This window comes from Epargyreus clarus, unplaced genomic scaffold (genome assembly GCF_041222505.1).
Source record: "Epargyreus clarus isolate Ecla_fem2 unplaced genomic scaffold, WU_Ecla_fem_2.2 ptg000005l, whole genome shotgun sequence".
Lineage (NCBI taxonomy): Eukaryota > Metazoa > Arthropoda > Insecta > Lepidoptera > Hesperiidae > Epargyreus > Epargyreus clarus.
Window position 1 is genome coordinate 2,641,180 of NW_027332213.1, and position 24,207 is coordinate 2,665,386.

At 36.1% G+C, this 24,207-nt stretch overlaps 1 protein-coding gene across 5 annotated transcripts in view; it reads right to left on the minus strand.

The window, feature by feature from the left end:
- Positions 1–23,967, minus strand: part of LOC140757921 (CUB domain-containing protein 2) — a 134,497-nt gene extending 110,530 nt beyond the window's left edge. For 4 of the 5 annotated variants that reach the window (XM_073093820.1, XM_073093818.1, XM_073093821.1 and 1 more), the window contains exon 1: positions 23,848–23,967. The gene's annotated coding sequence lies outside the window, so the exon portion shown is untranslated. The remainder of the gene's footprint in view (positions 1–23,847) is intronic. The other variant, XM_073093822.1, reaches the window with a different exon arrangement.
- Positions 23,968–24,207: the final 240 nt, after the last annotated feature.

Sequence of the window (24,207 nt, forward strand, 5' to 3'; positions counted from 1 at the left end):
TTGTGTGGGAATTTAGCTTTTACAGCATAATATTACTTTCTGATTCGACTCCTGAGGTATCAGTACCACACTAATTACTGCGTTATAATAGCAATTTAAGTTCCGCTGTGTTCTGGATTGAAGGGTGAAGTGAGGTAAGGAAAAAGTGTGGTAAGCATAGCATTTGCAGTCAACCTCAGGTAAAACTGTAATCCTATCTGGAGTTGATTACAACTGTCCATAAACGGCAGTTGCCACTTGCCATCATGCGGACCACATGCACGTTTGCTACTTCTAAATTATAATAAAAAAATATTAGTTACACTTTTACAAACATTTACGAACACGTTAAAGATATCTCAGGCAACTGGCAACAGCCAAGCTCCTTTCGAAATTCCACACTCCCGCAGAATGCACGCGCAAATTATGTCAAAGGAGCTTGTAAATAATTCAGGCGGCCGCACCCGCTCGCTGCTATGTACATAATGTATGTAGCGCCTTAAGGAGTAACAATGAACCTTTAGGAGCCGCGAACTTCGCGTGTTAGCGTAACCAACTCACTACTGTAATGTTAATCAACCATGGGTAACCTTCTTTGGAAATTTTGGCTGCTACAATATAATAAAAGGTAGTGAAACTCTTTGGAGTTCGGCTCCGAAGGCGCCACCGCTGTAACTCTTCCTTTCTTTTAACAACAGTGTAAGCTCTGCTGCGTTCTGGTTTAAAAGACGTGGATTTTTTATAATATAGGAGTAGCAGAGGCGCATGCAGTCCACCTGATGGTAAATGGCATGGACATCTGTAATCAACCCCAAATAGGATTAAATATTCCTACCTGAGATCACACACACAGATGCACCGCTACCCCTGAGGATTAAGCTGGAATGCCTCGGAAAAGTACGTCTACCACACCCTTCAAACCAGAACACAGCAGCGCTTAACACTGCTGTTATGAGGCAGAAATAGATGTGGCGATGGTGCCGCTGGATCGAACCACAAAGGGTTCGACCATCTTCAAACTTACTTCATATTTAATCTACTACTACTAACATACTAACTGTTATGCGCTGATATTCGCAAGACTAATGTAGAGTATGACAATGCGTAATATAAAATTCATGATATACACTCAATACAAGAATGAGTATATGTAAGTTTCTTATCCAGCTATGTACGTGTATAGTTAGACTTGTACAATGAACCTTTACGAGTTACCGGCAACTCGCGTCAATGTGAGCAACTTGCAGCTGCTACATTGTATAAAACTATGTGGATCTGAACACGAATACAAAGTTATGTAGTCGAGTAGATTAGTTAGGTAAACTGTGTTTTGGCTTACGTTAAGTATGAGGTGAGGAAAACTGTGGATTATTCGACTATATTGGAACAGGGTGATAGTAGTGAAATAAATATATATAAATAAATAATAAACGCTATACACTCACAGATTTCCCACCCCTACTAGGATTCCCTGTATTGTAGGTAATAGGGACACACACAAAGACGGATAGACAAACACTGAGACCCAGAACAGATAGCTAAATTCATCATTCCGATACAATAAAAGGTGGTAGAACCCTTTGCGGTTCGACTCCGGCGGCACCACCGCCACACCTATTTCTATATAATAACAGCAGTGTTAGGCGCTGCTGTGTTCCGGTTTGAAGGGTGTGGTAAGGGAAACAGACTTTTCGGAGGCGTTCCAGCTTAGTCCTCAGGGGTAGCGGCGCATCTGTGGCCGACCTCAGGTAGGAATATCTAATCCTATCTGGGGTTGATTACAAATGTCCATGGGCGGCAGTAGCCACTTACCATCAGGTGGACTGCATGCTCGTCTGCTACTCCTATACTATAAAAAAAAAAAACAATGAATTTTAACTCTACACCAAGGATTAGCGGTTCAAATGCTGGATACGTATCTGCATTTCTTGGATATATGCATTTTACAAATTCATATCAGTCATTTTTCTATAATATCGGTGATTTATAGCAAAATACTACCTGGATGGATAGTAGTCACTGCCGCTCAAGGAAATATGTAACGAAATCCATAGAGAACTGGAATCTACCTGAAACCGATCACACTTGTGCTGCTACTCCTGAGCATTAAGACGGTCAGCTTATGTAATTTAGTTCACACCCATCCAGTAAAACACAAAAACTGCTTCATGCTAGAAATAGATATTCCAGTGGTATATTCCCGGTGGAACCTGTACTATACTCCTTTCACTAACTTGCAAAAAAATTTCACATTACGAAATAAATCTTCAAAACCAGCGAACTATCCTTATCATCGCCGATATCAAGCTAAAACTCCGCCCTATAATTCAACCGATCCGACGCAGGAAATTAAATAAGTTTTAGTGAAGTCCATTTTGGTTCGGAACCAATTAGATCTAAAAGATCCGAAGCGTTCAGCGGTATTCTGACACGAAATATTGAGGATTGGTTTTGAACCGTGATTAAAGATTCTTCATCCGCAGTTTTACGACTTCCGGGGAGAAAATAAGGGAATGATTGGGATTGCATTATAACGTAGATTACGTTTCCAGGTAAGGCATGGAGATTATCTTTTCGTTCGGAAATGAAATTTAATGATATAGAAATTTGTTTGGGTGTGAAAATTTTCGCCTGTTATTTTTGGTGAAAGGAAAGGTTTAAAAACAGGCCAAGTTTAGTTCGAAATTAAATATTTTTTTTATTTATTCAATGTTTAAAACAACAGAATTAATTAATATGCGAATTAATTAGTAATATACATATTAATTTCTTTAAAAATGTTTTGTAATTTAATCATTATTATCATACATAATTATTTATTATTTAAACAATTCTTATGACGACTCAAGAAGGGTGTTTAAAATAAATTGAAATCTAAAAATTGTTTTAAGCGGAGAAATAATGATAAATTAATGTTTTTTTTTTTTGTAAAGATAATAGAAAATATATTTTAATATAAATAATTGTGTTATTAATTAATTATTAATTAATAAACCGCGCTATCATTAACCCATATCAATCTACAGAGGAATCTCCAACGTTTAGTCTAGTCAGAACTTTAGTTCACAAAAAATAGATTGCTCTTCTAAATTCGCATTCGTATGAGATGAACAACTTCGCAACGTAAGAATGTAATTAATGAAATTCCAACACAGTTTTGTAATAGGGCTGTCACATTCACATTTAAAGACGAATCACTGTGCAAAGCTCCTCAGATTTTATGTAAAATTTCTGCTTGTTTTCGATATAGTAAATATGCTTCGCAACTAAGTAGTATATGCACTGGAGAAGAAGAAGTATTTTGTACACTCATAGCCCCTTATTAAGGGCACTTTACCTGTCGCGCGTGTTTACGCCCGCACGCGCGTGCTAATCGCAAGCGTGCCACTTACCCCCTTCTGTTTCATACCCACATACCCACGAGTTGCGAAGAAAACACTGCGGGTCAGTTCATGCGTGCGGTAGATGCGCGTGCGGAGAAGCACACGCGACAAGAAGAGCTCCTTAAGATCTCCCTACATCATGCGTGCTACTTACACATACAACGACCGAGCACAGAGTCACGAGGGAAATTGAAAAATGTATGTTTAAGCGATGTCTTTCTAGCGATCCCTTGACCAATTATGTAACTGAAAGATTTGAATTAAAATACATGGCAAAATTGAAACTTGTCAAGTTTAGTTAAAAGTATAGCAAAATATATACAGGAAAATATTACAGTGTTTGACAATATTTCCAAAGCCGAACTAAAAAAAACCCAACCTATAAAAATGTGTTTTGTCAAAATTTACATTTACGTAACATGTGATGGGTATTTTGTTAATAGGGCTGTGACAAGGAGCCCCGCAGGCCTGCTGCATTTACATGTCAAAGAGGTTTATTGCGTTGGGTGTAAAAGTATTTTAACTGAAAATTATGGAATACAAAAATGTGTAAACGTACCTTTATATAGTACAGAGTGTTAGTCTGCTACATACCATCGCCAAATTTATTTCTGCCTTATACCTAAACTAGTTTTTGCCCGCGGCTTCGCCCGCGTTAATAAATATAACATACTAACATACATAAAACTGAAAATTTGTACCTTCAACTTTGCTAAAGATCACCACTTGATCAAATGCATAGTTTACGATTCAATATCGATAAAAATACTATCGATTAAAATAATCTAAACTAAATCTAAAACTAATATCGATTAAAATAATCGATGTTTTGGGTCCAAAAGATCGATTCTCCGATTAATCGACTATAGATCGCCATCCCTAGTTCCCCTGGGATTTCCGGGATAAAAACTACCTTATGTCCTTTCTCGGGTCTCAGACTATCTTTGTACAAAATGTCATTAAAATCGGTTCAGTGGTTTAGGCGTGAAGAAGAGACAACCAGACAGACAGACAGTTACTTTCGGATTTATAATATTAGTAAGGATCTGTGCTTAGGGAAACTTGTTTCAATACATTAGTAAGGAAGATACACACGAGGCTCACCAAGATGGTAAGCCTCGTGTGTATCCTAGTCCTTAAAAGTAACAACAAATCAGTGGTAATTCTAAAGTATGAATATTATCTATAAATATAATTAGGGGGGACAGTAGATCCGTCGCACTTGTTGCAGAATTAAAGATTACAGATACCTTCGGTGGAGGTGACCACCTACCACCCAATTAAATTATAATCAAAAAGAGAACAAAAATAATTCTTTGAAGATGAGGACAAAATACACACACACAACTACACACACATTCAAATCGATGCACACATTTATCAACAGCGTCGATGATTCCCTCGAGAGCATTTCTATCAACTAAATCTGTTACCAAAACATAATCACAGAAGGCAGTGATTAGCTAAACAACCATTTAATTAACACAATTATACTAGACAAGATAATGCCCTACAATTATACTGTACTGACAGCCCTGAGTCGCCTTTAATTAAACCTCTGATAAGAGCGTTCAGAAATAACTTATCAACTTCTTTCCTCGCCAGCTAATTGTGCGCTTTGTCTACTACTTAAGCTATTCTCGCCCTTATCAACTGTTTTATAATGTAGAAATGGCAAACGAACATGCTGTCCATTTTTTACGAGTATAATATAGGAGTAGCAGACGAGCAAGCAGCCCACCTTATATAAATAGCTATTGCCGCCCATGGATATATGTAATCAACCATGTATAGGATTAGATTCCTACCTGTAGCACTACCATGAGTTGGCATAGAAACGCCACTATAGAAATTGTAAATAGAAAACTATTGTCATTTTGCTAGTGAATAACATAACTACTATCGTTACGGTATTTCTTGACAACGTCTGTCAAATTAATGACTCATGGGACCGAATTTGTATGGCATTAGATCATAATGACATTCGCTAGCGATTTGATTTCGATATGTTTTTTACGTATCGAGTTACGCCACTACGGATTTTAGTGCTACGAGTAACCACCAGAGGCGCTGTACAATTTTTCATACATTTATTTTACGCAGTCGCTAGCGAGTAATACTTTTGTAAACTCATGGTAGTGCTACTGAGGTCGGCCAAAATACGCCACTACCCCTGAGGAATATTCTGGAATGCCTCGGAAAAGTCTTCCTTACCACACCCGTTAAACCCGAACACAACAGCTCTTAACACTTATATAGGCAGCATAGGTGTGGCGGTGGTGATGCCGAAGTCAAACCACAGAGGATTGTACCACCTTCGTTTATCAACATGACAAACTGTCATTGCCGACCATGGACATCCACAGTCAACCCAAGATATGATTAGCGTTCTACCTGACGTCGTACCCGGATGCATTCCCGGAACCCGGATCCTTAGAAAGTCTGTCACGTTTTAAATATTTTATATTGAACTAGCTGACCCGGCAAACTTTGTACCGCCTCAAAATCTATTTATCAAATATATTTCATATAAAATATAGCCTATGTTACTCGTGGATAATGTAGCTTTCGAATGGTGAAAGAATTGTTAAAATCGGTCCAGTAGTTTTTGAGCCTATTCATTACAATCAAACAAAAAACAAAGTTTTCCTCTTTATAATATTAGTATAGATTAAAAATAATAGTTAATTTTCTAATTTCCTAATAGTAATGTTCATTCCTCTGTCACTTAATTATTATAAGCATATTATTGTAATCGTACTATTTGTTTTACTTCATTTATCTAGCAAATAAATCACCTGTATTACAGTTGTAATATTCGTTCGATTTTACTACTACCAGTTGATGAAATAAAATCGAAAATAAATCAAATATTACATAAATAATACACAGTTACGAAAAACATTGAAATAAATACTGGTAGTGAACGTCCGCGGCAGTGCGTCACGAGTTACAATTCATGCAGCATTGTGTCTATTTATTGTGTGCTATAAACTGGTAAGAACAATGCAGTTTTCATTTGGCCGCTCCTAGCGGGAACACTGACACCGGTTGTCGCTGATATTTACCGTACATGGACACATTCGGAGTTATGAGCTTCGTGGGATTTAAAACTGTTTGTTGCTCAGATGTTAAATAGTGTAATGGCAAGTAAAATCTTTATATATATATTTCTTATGTGCGTGTGTATGTCACTGAACTCCTAAACGACTGGACTGATTTTGATGAAATTTGTTGTGTGTGTTTAAGGGGACTTGAGAATGGTTTAGATTCACAATTTAGTCCGTGGGAAAAGGTTTTTTTTAATTAATTTTTAATTCGTAAGTAGTTATAGAATCGGAAACTATGCATTTGATCAAGTGATGATCTTTAGCAAAGTTGTTGTCCAAGAGCCCACGAAGGTTTGGGAGTTGGTAAGACCAATTTTCGATAGATGGCACCACTGTCATTCCAATGCAGGTACAAATTTTCCCTTTTATGTATGTCATATTATTTATTTAAAATGCGGGCGAAGCCGCGGGCACGACTAGTATAACTATACTTGTTTACAATTTTACGCTCTAAACTTTTACATGGTAAGAATCTATACACAACTGAATTGTGAAGTGTGACGAGACTATATCGTTGTCACAAAACTAAAACTTGGGTACAGTTTTTACAAACTTTTAACAATGTTACAGTTTGGAACAAACACACACTTATATTAGTTTTTCGATGTTTCTATTACTTTTATTATTATTATAAAATAACATATTAACCTCACCTAAACTATTAGGAATTGATTACTGATATCTGTAGACGTCAGTGAATACTTAACATCTAATAATAAGTAGGAATTATCCTATTTATTATATTATTGTTGTTTTTCTGTTCGTTTGTCATACAAAAATATTATAACCTATTTATTATTATTGAGCTGTTGTTGTGCTCTTCGAGTGTCATAAAAAACAATTTAACAGAATTTTATTTTGATAATATTTCATTGATTTTAATATTCTTTATTTTTCTAAGGAAAGAATAAAGTATTTCTTTCATATATTTATATTTATCACACACAGAACTGTAGCATAAGCCAGTTTATTATAAAACTAGTGTGCTCTGCTACTTCAGTGGCTTTACGCTTTATGATGGAAAAACATTGGTAGGACGCGAGCGGAATATAATCAACTACGTATTATTTGAAGGTTTGTCTCACAAAATGTATATTATTTCAAGCTTTTATTTAACAACTACTTATTTTCAAAGTAAACTTGTAGTACCCTGTCATTCCGTTTCATTCTAATGTGAGATCTTGACAGAGTGATCGTGAGTGACAGTAAGTACATGAAGTAATGTTTTCATGATATTAAGGAAATAACTGAGAAATTTTACAAGCTTGGGAAATCCCCAACAGTTCTCTAAAGTGACTGAAATTGGGCTTCCAACGTCGACTACCATGGTCTCATCGTTTATTAATAATCGAGATGATATTATGTTGCAGATAAAGATAATAAGCAGTTAATTTATTGATCGAAACAGTGAACAATAAAAGGATAGCGTAAGTAATTTTAACGGTAAGAATTCTTCCACACGCTTAGCGGAGCGTACAGGAAAAATACGCGACAATTTCAATGTGTCATCCCTTCTTCCTGAACGATTTTCGGCTTACGAAATATATGTACACATACAAATAACTACGGAAATACATTTACCACCGTTTGTGAAAAGTACAGGAAAACGCGTGTTGATTTTAAATGGTTAATATTTCTTTTTATATCCTGGAAACAATGTTCTAAGTGCTTACAGACAATTCGTAACAGTGGAATGTTTAGGTTTTATTTGTTTTATAACTAGCAACTTCTAATTGTCTGCTTTGTAACAGCTTTAAGCGTTTTAATGCCATTTTAAGCGAAACTATTTATATCATAATGTTAAAGGAGTCGAATCCCATTAGGGATTGATTACTGATCAGTGGGGGATTTACCAGCAGGCTGAGTAGGCTTCAGCCTAGGGCGGCAGATTTTTGGGGCGGCAAATTTGGGCGAGCAAAAAAACAACGGGAAACAACATGTCCTGAGCCGACGTGGCGAGCAAAAAAAAAACAGGAGCGCAAACTACCTAATCCGATAAACTGCCTAGTCCGATAAACTACCTGACATGACAATTGTAGAAACAGGGGCGGCAAAAACTGTACAGCCTAGACCTTAATTTTTTTTAATTCGCCACTGTTACTGATGTCTGTAGGAGTCAGTGACTACTTACAATCAGATGGACTGCATGCTCGTTTGATACTTATGTAGAATAATATTATAAAATAAAGTCGCTTATGTATGTAAAAAAAAACTGATTATAAAAACTTAATAAACTGAATAAAAATCTAATATCTACATAAAAACTGAAAAAGAGATACAGGCCTGCCAGCCAAATCGTATCCATTCCTCGCCAATACACGTGTAAATTCCTATCGTAGAAACACGAAAAAGACAGGAAAATGCACATAAATGCAAACCTCTCCAATTCTCCATTTTCCGGTTCTGTCCCGAATTTGGACCGATTTTCGGCTGAGCGAACGACTCTTGACAACCGTCGATTCGTTTTGTGAATGTTCCAAAAGTTCTTAAATCCGGTTGATACTACACGTATACTTTGATATTTATTTATTTTTGTACACCTTAAACTAAGGGTTACAAAGGGTAAACTTAATGCCTAATGGCATTCTCTGCCAGTCGACCCTGGGCGATGGCGATAACATGTGGTAGGCATAAGCAAGAAATACAAACTGTAAGAAAAAACATACAATATATATATAAGATAATATATATATATATAGTATAATAATAAATATAAATAATATATAAATATATAATACAAATATAATATATACAACACAGTGAGTTAAGGAAAGTTGGAAGACTCAAGTATTGGACACGCATAAGTAATGCTCCCGAACCATTCTCTTGAAGGTGTTCCTACAAGTGGCTTTTCTGATGTTTTCGGACAGGGCGTTCCAAGCGATATTGTATCGATGTAATACGATTTTTCTCTAAATCAGCCTTTCTGAAACGATGGCTAATCACTATTGATCCGCAGCGTCACTAGAAGTGGTCCGCGAGACTAAGAAGTGGGCCTCGAAGTTTTCAATTACATATTTACCTATTATTAAAGGACCTCTATTTTTATACTTTATTTCTTAGCCGGTCGGTATCAATGAAAGAGAGTTTTTTCTCTAAATAAGCGTTTCTAAACCGATGGCTAATCACTAATGGTCCGCAGCGTCACTAGAAGTAGTCCGCGAGAGTAAGAAGTGCTCGTTGAAATTTTAATTACTTGCCTACTATTAAAGGACTTGTTTTTAATACTTTCTGAATTTGATAAGCATTTATAATAAATTCAAAAAGGATTCTAATCCTAATTGAGTGATTGAGAGGCTTGTAGAGGCTTATTAAAACCTACACAAAATACGGAGAATTTCCTTCGATAAACGTAAACATGAAATAAAATTTTATTGTTCTTGTTTATTTTGTATCTTATACAGGGTGTCCCGTAAGTACCACGACAAACTTGGGGAGAACATAGGTGAAGGTCTGACCTCTCTGGGAAATAAAAAATTACCTTAGTAAAAGTGTCACCGATTTTGCACTATCAATTGTTTTAGATTTTTGGAGAAATTCAGCCCTCTTCATCTTCTTTCGTTAACTGCGTCAGTTCTGTTCCAAGATGTCAAATTATCGTATTGTCATTCAAATTACATACATGCACGAAGTTTCACTTCGAAACGACAGTTCAAAGTAGGTGAAAATTGACTTAATAAATTGTATTACTTTGTTTGCTAGTTAGTTACTAAATTGTTTTTTACAAATGTAGAATGATATTTTTAAATTCATATAGATATTCATATAGAACAGGGATTATTCTTGAAACCAATCAGAGTTGCGTTGCCACTGAGGACGAGAAGCTCGCTTTATAAGTAATAGAGCCCGTCACTGTCGTAACATTTTTGAACGCGATTAAAATTTGTTTGTAATTGATAAGTGCACCATCCGAAGAACTCAAACGCCACTGATTTACGAATAAATATGATAAAGTCTTACTGAATAGAGATCGCTCACAGCACAAGAACATGTATTAATACTATAATACGTTCTACTTACTGAAATGTTTCTATATTATTTTTATTAGTACCTAAAACATCTACAAAAATCCAAAAAAATCACTGAAGAAGATAAAAAGATGATAAGAACATTTCATACATAAAAATTAGAGAACCTCCAAAAATAATCACTTAATCTACATCTCCAGGTAAGCGGCGTTTATCTGTACCAATACCAAACCATGAAACCAAGGAACTTAAAATTTAAGTCACGTTTGTCCCTTATGACAAAGCGGTCTAACAAAGGATTTGTGGAAATTCAACCCGAAAAGGCGAAAAGGGTGAAAAATGGGCAGTACAATAAAGAAAACGAGATGCGCTGAAGATGAAATGGGTCCTAAACGTTTTTTACAATACGTCTCAGATTTATCAAGTCGTGGTTAAGAAACTGTAGTGAAATTGTGTTAAGGACAGTGTTAGGGTTTACACTTACTTTTGGGATAAAAATTTGTTTAATAAATAATTTTGCATGTTTTTAGGTATGTAACGGTAAGACGGACTACCTGGTGGAAAGCAGTCACCGTCGCCTACGAACATTTGCAACACCAGAGGAGTCGCCAATGAATCGCCGTCTTTGAAGGTTGAACTCTTTTTACCCCCTTCTTGAAGAGATACCTTTAAAGAATAAAAACAAAGACACACAAAATTGCTTATATTCTACATTAAAGTTTTATGTATCTTAGCGCCACACGTTAGGGATCCACGTTCGAAACCAAAACATCCCTGTTTTTACTAACTTTTTCTTTGTATTTAATTAAGTATTAAAACTAATAAACCACGCTGATTAGAGAACTTAAAAATAAAGTATTGAGTTTGGTAAACTCAATTTGATATAATTGAAACATAAGACAATATAATTTTTATAATCTAAATTTAGCCCAACTACTAGCTTTACTTTACTGTTTAGCTCGGCAATGTTCATCCTTGTAATAATGTCGTAAAATAAAAATAATAGTTACTTCCCACATTTATTCAAGAACAATAAAATTCAAATTGTACCCCATACAACTCTCTTAACATTCCGTACGTGCATTTACTTTAATCTAACCACGGACATCGGTTCTAGAACCACTAAACGTCGTAAACATCTCCGGAAACTATATTAAAAGAAAGAGCTATTGGAAATAAATGCCAAGCCCTTAAGACCCGGTCTCGAATTCCCAATTCCGAATAGCGATAGCTTTGCTCTAGTTCCAAAGGAAAATCCCGATCAAATACCATCCGTTAGTAACACGACAGGGCGTTTAGGAAATAATTCCACGAGCAGCGAATGGGCGATTAGCGGTGTACGCCAATTAATAATAAATCGATTTATCCTATGTTTTGCTCGCCAAAGATTGAAATATGACAATTGTAATAGGCAGAAAATGTAGTATTTAAAGAAAGAAAGAAATATTTATTTGTAAAAAATACTACAACATTATATGGCATAAATAATAGTCAACATGATTTTTAAAATCAGAACATTGCTGCAATAAAATTTAACAAAAGGGTCCACACTCAGCCTCACCGCGGCGAACCACGGCCACTGATTTTCAGTGTATTTCGATCTTTGGTCGGAAAAAAATAGATTGATTTATCTATAACGGATGTTAGACTTAAAACTGGCGCACATGAAGCTAAACAGACATTTGTAAATGCAAACAGTCATCTAACTGTCGCAGGTTTAAATAAATTCAACGGCCTTATTTACTTCTTTCTGAATACCTACTACAATGCGTTATGGATAATGTCGCATCATGGATTCAGTTTTTAACAACTCATGATGATCATTTTAATCCAAAATAAAAAGAATTACACAATACAGAAAAACAATTCTCAGTCGTATCTAAACCTCATTTATCCAACACGTAATATCTATAACAAATGTTTTATTTAAAGAAAATATACAAAATGTCTCCGATGAAAATTAATATTTGTTCAGCTTATAAGTACCTAACAAATCTAAAGTGCGATTAGTATATCAATCTACATACTGTCCGGCTTCTAGGAATTTTACTACCAAATTTTTGAAGCATTTTTTGTAAATTTTAGCACACATAACGCGCGGTCCACTCCATAAAAACACGACGGAGCGACTAAATTCTTCAAACAAGATAGTACTTACATAGTTACCACGAAATACATCGTACACTTCAACGAACACACAAAACGTACACTTTTCAATTAAAAATACATCATGTGACAATTATTTATTCACAGTAACAACACAATCTCGCTTTCCATTCGCAGCAGTCGGTGGTGCAACAAGAGCCTAATACACGGAAGGCTATCCGTTGGACCGGACGGGAGTGTGAATTAGCATTTAAATGGGAGAAGTCGCGGCCACCACACTCTTATACATATTTTATTCCGCGTTAGGGGTCGTGTCACAACGTCGGGAACATGATTATGGGGGTAATTGAACTAATATTTAGCTTCTATCGCCTTTTATTTTTATCGCCTAGCAGTGCTAGCCTAGTGGTTAAGAAACTCGGCCTCCCGATCGAGGGTTCCGAGGTTCAAATCCCAGGCAAGCACCTCTGATTTTCAAAATATGTGCGTATTAGAAATTAATTATCACTTGCTTAAACGGTGAAGGAAAACAATGTAAGGAAACCTGCATACCTGAGAGATTTATAAAAAAAAATCTCAAAGGTATGTGAAGTCTACCAATACGCACTTGGCCAGCGCGGTGGACTGTGGCCAAATCCTTCTCATTCTGAGAGGAGACCCGTGCGCAGCAGTGAGACAGTAATGGGTTGTTGATGATGATTGATGATGATGATGCCTTTTGTTTGCGTTTAACTTATGATATGACCCATAGATTACACTTCTTTTCAGTGTCAAAACTTTTGCTTTATTCTTTATGAATTTATGTATATGACTTGTTTCTTATTATATATCTAATTTTATGAATGTATAAATTCTATAGCTCTCGGCTTGCAGCGGGACATAAGAAGTTTTGCAGAAATTCAGTTGGCAGTGCAACTACAAATTGTTATTACTTTAAAAGCTTTCATTGATCTCAGGAGCATGGATCAAACTTTGCATCCACTTACTCAAATTCAAATGTCACTTTTTCGAAATTGATTCATATAGAACTCTTTTTGAACGTCAACAAACTACCAGAGCTTCGGAAGGTGTTTCGCTATGGAGAAGAAACGGGGAAAAAAACTCCATACGATTGCAAATTTGCATCTAACCATAATCTCATAATCTTAACCCATATAAGTAGCTGTTTGTAATATTTATCTAACTTTGATGATAATGCTACAATAAGCTAATATTGATCTGATCTGTGATGGATCCGGATGCTGGTCTTATCAAAGTCCCGACTAATGAAATACATTTTATTGTTTTCTATTGGCCTGTAATTTGTGGTCCAAAAATATATGTATTTATTCTTTTTCGTGTTTTGTTATGGGAACTAAGATGTAATAGGCTAATTCGATACGTTCTAGTACACAAGTTAAATAGAAGCTTTTATATAAAAATATTTTATTTCTACAATTTATAATTATTTTATTTTAAATATTTTATATTTATTTTAAATATTCCTTTATTTTATGTGAATTTGTGTATTTTGAATTTGGTTTTAAGTAATATCTTTGTCACTAACGTAAACAGAGATCTTCGAATGTACATTATGTTCAGGGATAATGCCATATCATTCTGTCTACACACTAGCCTAAGACATTGTAAAGTTCACTCATTTTTGAGCACATTATGAAGAACACTCAGACGTGTAGGTTTCTTTAAGTTTTTCTTCAACGTTAAAGCAAGTGATAATAATATTTTTTGCTCCAAAAATAAACGTATTATTCTAGACTTTTACAACTTATATTTATTGATTGTTTCAGACCCCATTTAAAATAAAAGTTATTTAGTTAATTTAGCAATGTTTGTATGAATAATAAATATAACAAACATAAAAAAAACATATATAAGTACGGTCGAATTGAGTAGCCTCCTCCTTGTTTGAAGTCGGTTAAAAATAAAATATGAAGGTGATTAAATTCTTCGTCGGCTTTGAATCACCTTCGCTATTTGTGACTTAAAAAGGTAGAGTTAAGCGCTGCTGTGTTGTATTTTGAAGAGTCAGAAGAAAGGTCTACAACAACAAATAAAATTCCTTTAACACCGAAAATACCTTTCTACGTTAAATTATAAAACTATACACTTGAATGCATACAGGGGGAGCCACACGCGTGGGTCGTTATTAATGTGTTAAGCCTTTGACGCCCACTCGTCGCTAATTCTATCGATATGAGATATGTATTACGCCACAGCGTTACAGAGAACAATGTTAGGTATTTACAGTGACCACGAACTAGACCAAACTAATAATTGACTTGCATGTAGATAGAACAAGTTGTTTGCACGGAAGTTTGGTTCATAATTAAACCGGCTAAAGTCTATTCATACCCTTACCATGAGTTTTAACGTTTTGACAATGATATGACAGTTTTGGTTATTGTTTACGTATTGGCCCATACGATTTCCTAGTTCTGATACAATCCGCTAGGGGCGCTGATTGGTATTTGTATGGGCAAATACGTAAACAAATACCAAAAGAGTAATATTTGTCAAAACGTAAAAACTCATGGTAAGGGTACTGATGGCGGTAGCACACATGCATATAGCATCAGCGATTCGAGTTTTGGCGATTGCATTAATAAACACCTATAACAACAGTGTTTTGGTTTGTAGGAAGTGAACATACTTTACTGAGGCATTCCAGCTTAGTCCTCTGGGGTAGCGGCGCGTCTGTGGCCGACCTCAGGTAAGTATCTAATAATTATCTGGGATTTATTACAATGTCCATAGATGGCTACTTATCATCTTTAATGCTTTATTAATTATATGTAAAAATAATGGCATTTAAAAAAAATGAAAAAGAGAATAATTATTTTTAAAATTAAAAAAGACAAACCCACTGAGTTTCTTACCGCATCTTCTCAGTAGAGGTCGCGTTCCGATCCGGTAGTAGTTTAAGAAAATATTGTAACTTACAATTTGTAAGTGCCGTTGGCCTATACAAATAAATATATTTCATATTTCATTTCATATTTCATCAGATGGACTACATGCTGACAGCATAATTTTTCGCGTTCTGTTGCTGTATGAAACGTCCAAGAGTAGTTGCGACTGGCGCTCAAACGTGCACCGGACGGAGGTATAACGTTTGCTCGCTGTATCAAATTTCCAAAAAGCGCTGATGCTAAATTGTGTGTCCGCTGGGTCCCTAAACACTTATATGGTCCAAAGTAAGGATAGCTTATTAATACGACTATATATAACATGAGATGTAATATTCTCCTACCACCTATATATATAGGCGGTAGGAGAATACTAAGCGGATTTTTAATTTTGAAAGTATGGAGCATACTATAAATTAATTTTCACATGCTTTACAATGTCAAAGGATCTACGTTACAGAAAGTTACTATTAGTTATTATCATTATGTACTCAGAGTTTTGTGAAGTCTACAAATAGGTATGTATTTGACTGTAATATTTATCTGGGTTTTTCTATAGTAAGTGCAAACGTAAAGGGTCAATGATGATGTGCGTAATAGGAATTAAATTTAAGTACTTTAACAATGTAGCTACATATCATAAGGTACTTTACGTGCCTTAGAGTTCGCACTACGTACACATTTACGCACTTATCCAGCTTAGTGGATGGCTTCTTTCTCATTCTGAGATAATCTAAGATAACCGACATTTAAACGGTAAGCCGGACATGCCTACATCAGATATTGTAAATTAGTCCTCACGGACAGTTAGCGCCTTGACAGTTTTTTGTGTTAATTACTTATATAGGTTATGAAAACTACTCGTTTCTTTTTACATTAAAGACCAATACGAGCTATACAAGTGACGGAGAAATCACCTATGTGTTTTTTTTAAAGATTCAAGCAGACCACCTGACCAATGCTGCCTTCGTGGACCTCTGTTACGAACTGAATTTGAGAGGCGTTGTTAAAGTCGATCACCTGAAAACTTAGATAACCGCCACATATACAGGGTGATTTTTTCAAATAGGCCTTCAGGGCCAAATCCGAAACTATAAGGAATAGCGAAAAATGCTGAAAGGAGTTACGAGGCCGATTTCATAAAAATTAAAACTGCATCATTAATTTTTGAAAATATATTTTTCCCTAGCCGGGAATCGAACGAGTTCATTTTGAAAAAAAAATACACCTCTATTATATTCCACTATTTGATAGTGTTGCTTATAAGGATCAAAATCTGGGAAGTAATGATAAATGACAAACTAAAGGAATTTCACACTGTATAAGTCAGCAGGCACATCCTTCAAATTCAAATTCAAATTCAAATCTCATTTATTCAAAATTGATTCATATAGAATACTTTTTGAAAGTCAACAAACTACCACCGCTTCGGAAGGTATTTCGCTATGGAGAAGAAGCGGCGCAAGAAACTCCTGTGCATATTTGCATCTTTTAAAGAGTAAATAATATACAATTTTACATAGTGGTACATATAATTAATTTTTGATGTTGGAGCTGGAGTTGTCATACCATACGGATTTATCATTTAGGTACTGATTTACATTATAATAAGCTTTTTTACATAAAGTTAATTTTATAGTAGATTTAACCAAAGCGCTGTACGCTAGAAATAGGTATAGTGGTGGTATGCTCGAACCTGCTTCTATCTTTCAATATATAGTTAAGTGATGTCCGTTCACGAACACCACATAACTATCAACTATCCGCTCCGAACTGATGTTCAATCAAAGATGGTTGATAGTTCGACCGTTACATTGCAAAATTCACCCTCGAATTTACTGAAATCGGAAGGAAATTTACACATTATGGCTAAGAAATACATTTAGGATCATCTTAGTAACTTGTAACTGATATTGATGTTATATACAGGTAATCTGACCTTTTTTTCTTGAAGTAGTTCTTAAACCAAAGTACTCCTCAAGGATTAGCTGCCTTCATACTATCTAATTTAGAAATAAAATATTATATTCTAATATGAAGAATTTTGTAAAGCGGTTATGATGGATAAAGTATTTTAAATTATTTCTTAAAGATAACTTTCGTACGAGGTGAACATCTTTGTCCTGAGACGTATCAACGCAGAGTAAGTTGGAAAGCTTCGTATAAATCTTTCTCTTGCCACAACCTTTAAACCAGTACCTGCTAACACTGATGTTATTTATCTACACTAATATTATAAAGAGGAAAACTTTGTTTGGTTGTAATGAAAAGGCTCAAAAACTACTGGACCGATTTTAAAAATTCTTTCACCATTCGAAAGCTACATTATCCACTAGTAACATAGGCTATATTTTATATGAAATATATATTTGATAAATAGATATTGAGGCGGTACAAAGTTTGCCGGGTCAGCTAGTCAGAAATAAATGTGGCGATGGAACCTCCCAAGTCAAAACGCCAAGGGTTCTTCTAATAAGATTTAAATTCTTTGCGTTCATCGATACCATATAATACGGAATTTTATTCCAAAAATATACCAGACTAGCATAGCAAAAATTTGTTTTAATATCGGTATATTTCCTAACAACTGTCAATCAACCAGAGAGAATTTCCTACACGGCAAAGCGGGTCAATCTCTGCGGATTCAAAATTCAGTTAGGCTCAAAGACTTGACATGTCCCAATAACCGAAGCTTGATTGTTTGCAAAAACAAGACATAACTTAGTTGTTTCAGACAGAATTGGTCTTGTAGCTATTTCTACCCTATGAAAACAGTTTATGCTCCTGAGTTTCGGTTTAAAGGTCAAGATCAATCGGGAAGGGTGGTAAGGTAAGGAATTACAAGTAGTGGTAAGGGGAACATGCTTTTCCGAGGCACTCCAACTTATTCCTCAGGGGTAACCACGCATCTGTCACAGACCTCAGGTAAGACCTAAACTTATATGTAACCAGAAGAGTAGAGGCCATTTTTTATCAGGTGACTCATAGATTAGTTAAGATTACTCACTCCTAACAAGAAAATGTAACCAGTTTTGACAATTGAAATTGTCACTCTCATCTATTTTCGTGTTTGAAAAATATTAAACAAATGTAGTTTTTATATCATTTACGAAATGGAACGTTATTTCTCCGTACTTTTTTTTCGATTTCGTGTTGCACTAATTAACTGCGCATGTCGGCATTGTTCTGCGTAAATTACACCATGACAGCCATTAAATAGCTGACAGAATTGTCTGCCGTTTAAGCCATTTAATGGCTTCCTTCAATTACAAGGCGGTGAGATATCTATACTTATCTATGGGTGGACTACATATCACGCAAGATAAGGTATTACCTCGTATTCTAAGGTTGTTGTTATATGTGTAATAGTTATATGACTTTGAGAACCGTTGGGTGATGCAGCCCATTAACCACTCAAGATCAAGACTGCCCTTAGAGTCCTTATATAAAGTAAAAAAATAACTTATACGAATAAGGAATTAACGGACTACGCTGTGCTACGAATTTGCTACGAAAAGCATTAGTTTTTTATAGTTAGAGATTCTAGAACATTTTTAACGACAATGAAAAATAAAAATTACAAAACAAATATTTCTGTTTCAATAAAATCTCATAATTATATGATACTTTAGTATTCGATTTTTGAGTATTTTTTCAAGAATGTGGGTAACAGACAAATAAAAAGTTGGATTTATGTCGCATAAACGTAAAACTAGAATTTGATTTAATTTAATGGTGATGCCGCTATGTACTCGTAAATCACCAATGATTCTACAAACTTCAAGCTTAACATCTTTTTACATTAAGCCAATCGATTTTTTTACATATAGTAAATCTATCATTGTTTCACAACACAAGAAACTTTGCGGATAAGGTTGCGTGATAAATTAGAACATTTTTTACGACTCAAATTCTTTATCTTTGCTTAAAAAACAATTTTCCTGTAACCAACAAAAAACTGTAATATTTTCCTAAAACATCCTTTGTATCACAGCAGCACATCAGAAAACAGTTTTACTGAAAGCTGAAAATTCAATAACCCGGCATATCCGGACATGGTCCCGTGGGACAAAGCCTGTTTCAGGCGAAATTCAGCTTGTTTTCCAGTAACCCGGGCCTGCGCTTGCCTGCAACTCAATTCACTTATCATTTTCAATTCACGTAACTAATATAAATTGGTTCCATAAAATTACAAAACACAAATCAGTGCTTTGATGATTATGATGCTTTGATGTTTCGCTCCAAAATGGAGCATCATCAGGGTACTCTACGACGGTTAATCATTATGTGACGCTGTCAACCTAATGCATGCATTTTATAATGATATCCAACATTCCAATCCAAGGGTTGGATACCATACTGCATGGTTTAAAATATATACCTTCATACATATTTGTAGCGGATTGTTGCGAAGTAGTATCAATCTTAACTTAATAGCATGGATTTCCGGAAATAAACGCCTGATACAATAACTACATAATCGTTGTTATAGAACGAAACTCTTGGATTATGAGTTTAGTCCATTGTCTATCATTATGACCAGATGTTCTTCGATACACTTTAAACAGCTTTAAAACATCATATATATAAGCTTTGTACCTTACAAGAGATGTAAATTTTCTTACAATATTTTTCGTCACTGTTGAACAGTGTTGACACACTACAAAACGATGTTCTAGAGGTAGTAGAATCCTACATGGTTCGACTGCAGGGAAACCACTATCAATAATTGTGAAAGCTAAATTAAGTCTTAAGACGGCTATGTTCTGTATTGTCCCTACAATCTTCTGGTTGTGAAATTGTAGCCAACCTCAAGTGAGGCTCTTGTCCTATTGGTCAGTGATGATCAATTTTACATACGCTTTTTTTTATAATATAAGAGTAGCAGACGAGCATGCAGTCCACCTGATGGGAAGTGGCTACTGCCGCCCATGGACATCTGTAATCAACCCCAGATAGGATTAGATATTCCTACCTAAGGTCGGCCACAGATGCGACGCTACCCCTGAGGACTAAGCTGGAACGCCTCGGAAAAGTCTGTCTCCCTTACCACACCCTTCAAACCGGAACACAGCAGCGCCTAACATTGCTGTTATTAGGTAGAAATAGGTGTAGCGGTGGTGCCGCCGGGGTCGAACCACAAAGGGTTCTACCACCTTCTAAACGCTTATGGTTATGATTATAGTTTATGGTCGTCTTCTACTTAAATTTACCTAAGTTTTATTCGTGAGATTAATTCTATACGTACTAAAATTTTTAGTGATTCCACAAATATTTGTACCTTATATTGTTCCTACATACATGGCTTGTAGACCCGATTTAAAAGGTGTTCAAGGTAAAAAGGCGTAATACTTCTCATTATTTTAATCATTGACTTTTCCCTTGACACAATTAAGTAGTCAGAACGGCTTCTAAAAGACAAAACAGTTGCCATACTGTCTTAAGACGCACCTAACCTACTTTTCCTAAACGTACATTTAATATCTTATTAAAGGTCGAGCAAGAATATTTTGTTATAAAAACGCGTCGGCTAAACGCTTTTTATTAAACTTTCAGCCTTAATTTCACTTTATTTTCCGCCTGTAGCGTCTGCACAGCCTTCCCACGCGGGGCTTTCACGCCGATAAAAGTGAAAGTCTATGAAAAAACGATACAATGAATATTGGAACTTATTTTCTTGCTTGTCAATAAATTTGCCTCCAGTAAATAGATAAGCTTACATCCCATAGTGATATAAATGTGGGTGTCGCACACACAGACGTGTATGATTTTGCTAAACAACAATTATCATCTACCAATTAAAAAAAACAACCCTATCAGGGTTGTGTTTGAGACTCGGCATCTCAATCGGGCGATCCGTGGTTTAAACCGCAGCCACGCACCTCTGATTTTTAAGTTATGTGCGTATTAAGTGCAAATTAATGATCACTTGCTATGACGGTATAGCAACACATGTAGAAAATCTACACACCCAAGAAATTTTAAAAATAAGTTCCAAAAGTGTGTGATTTCTACCAGTTCGCGCTTAGCCAACGTGGTAGACTATAGCATAAACCCGTGCCCAGCTGTGGAACAGTCACGGGCTGACAACAAAGACCTACCAAGTCACCCCATTTTGAATGAAAATAAACTAAATTCTTAAACATAATCAAAGATTCTATTCTCACGTGATTTCATCTAAAAATTCAACTGCAATAATCAATAAATGGCAAGACATAGAATCTTACACCAATGATTTAAAACAACTAACCAGCTGTACAGCGAAATCAATTATGCACCTTTTGCCCTCCCTGATACTAAGGGTGGCCAGTGGCCGAAGCCACGTTGTTCCAGTGTAAATCGGGTTATACAACTCAAATCATTAATTATACATAGTAGGCACTTGTAACATGGAAAGGGCGGTCAAAGATTCGTGCAGATGGCGCCTGTATCCTATGATATATGGACTAATTAATATTTTGCTAAGAAGAAGAGAAGGGAAGAAATTACTAAGAAGTCACGCTCCCTGTCAGAATGTTGATGATGCAGTTAGAAAGAAATTTTGTCTTTGTCAAAAATTGTTGCTCTCTGTGAAATTCCCCATTTTGGTCGACTTTCAGTTGCGTTACAGAAACATGGTAACAGTATTTCGACATTTTTGTACCATGACATGGAATAGTTATGACTTAAGAACACTAAAACTACTCCCCACTAAATTCTGCCCATAAAATAGTGGTAGAACACTTTGTGGTTCGACTCCGGCGGCACCACCGCCACACCTATTTTTACCTAATAACAGCAGTGTTAGGCGCTGCTGTGTTCCGTTTGAAGGGTGTGGTAAGGGAGACAGACTTTTATGAGGCGTTCCATCTTAGTCCTCAGGGGTAGCGGCGCATCTGAGGCCGACCTCAGATAGGAATATGTAATCCTATCTGGGGTTGATTACAGATGTCCATGGGCGGCAGTAGCCACTTACCATCAGGTGGACTGCATGCTCGTCTGCTACTCCCTATTATAAAAAAAAAATTCATACGAGTGAGTTAAGTCAGTTGTATTGTAGTAACATATATCTATTCCCATATTTATTTACTTTAATTAAGTATGTTTTACGTTTTTCCGCCACATATATGGTTAGCATGAAGCAGTTCATCGTTTCCGTGGATAGTGTGGATGCCAGCTAATTTAGGTACACACGAGGCCACCATCTTAGCCGTCAGAAGAAGCAAGGCTTGTGAACTTCTGTGATCGACTTCCGGTATGTTACGAAGTCCTGTTCAGTTTTGTAAATTGCAGAGATGCTTAGCTAAGTTAAAAAAACGGATGAAAACAATTATAATTGATGGCCTTTTTTATAAAATAACAATTCTTGACAAATCGGGAGTATTCACGCAAAAAACTATGAAAGAAATATGAAGAAGGAAATGTCTTTAGTCAATGAGAAATTCTTTCATAATATTTTCTTAAAATAATAAGCACAATGGCTCAGTACAGGCAAACAATTTACCTAATTGCGTTCCTTTTAAGATATTTCTCAGTACAACTAAAGCTAGCATTTATTATCTGTTATTAGTACTCATTGTACACAGTTTATATCATTTTATGTAAAAGCTATTCAGTAAAGTGGATCGAACAATACCAATCACTTTTCTATCGCATTTGTTTAGAAATTCAGATTGAATGAAACCGTTCATTGCTCAATATAATAAACTCCAATATAAATGACAAAACTGCAGGGCAAAGACCTCGAACATTGAACTTATTTTTGTGCAAGACAGATAATTTCAGCATAACCAAATTCGCGACTGCGTGTTGACGTTCTCAGTAACCGTATTTACGTATAAGTCAACGTGATTCAGCAGAATTTCAAATTAAGCATCTGTGCCAGTCATTTAAAACCACTTAACCTATATTAAGCCAATATAAATCTAAAGTCAAGGCGATATTAAATACGAATCCATAGCGAACCTTCAAAGCTAACCATTTAAAAATAGATTCGCGGATAGGAGGCAGAAGGAGCGAACAAATGACATATTAATGCCTCCGGACGGCTAATTTCCAGAAAGAACTGTGTCCCGAACGTAAAGGCCAACACGAGTTATCAAGATCTGCATGCAGCTGAATCTTAGACACTGCGACAGCATACATAACTGTATCTCGGACGCAATCTTCGGAAAAGGAAAATCGATAAGCACACAGAGATGGCTCTTCATTTCTGTATTAAACAGTTTATATAAGTAATGTAACAGTTTGTTGACAGTAGCAGCATTCTTATCAGGCGGCTCGATACGCGGAGGACGTTCGCTCCGTCCCGTTACCACGCCCACAACCCGCGGATGCTGCGTGGACCGCGAATATGAGGATACGTGCGTATAGGTTACGAACTGTACTAACGAAAGTGAGTGATGATATGACTTACCCGTGGGAGCGAGGTCCCAGTTTGGGCGCCATTTATCGCGTGGTGGTGGCGCGGGATGGGTGTACGGCGAGTTACGGGCGCGACGACGGCCAGCGCGCGACTGACGCGGCGGCACGGAGCGCGTGCGTGCGTCAGGCTGGCGCACGCGCGGAACTACCCTCCATTTGTTTTGCTCTCGAACCTTATCGGTAGGAGAAAACGAGATTACGCCGTGCTATAGATGCGGCACGCTGCAGGGCATTCCAATGAACGTTGGAACTTCATGGTGGCATCGCTGGCATTTATTAGCGTCGTTTGTCACGAACCGTATGGGATATAAAACTGGTGCGGTAAAGATAAACATAACTTCCCCTAGTATAA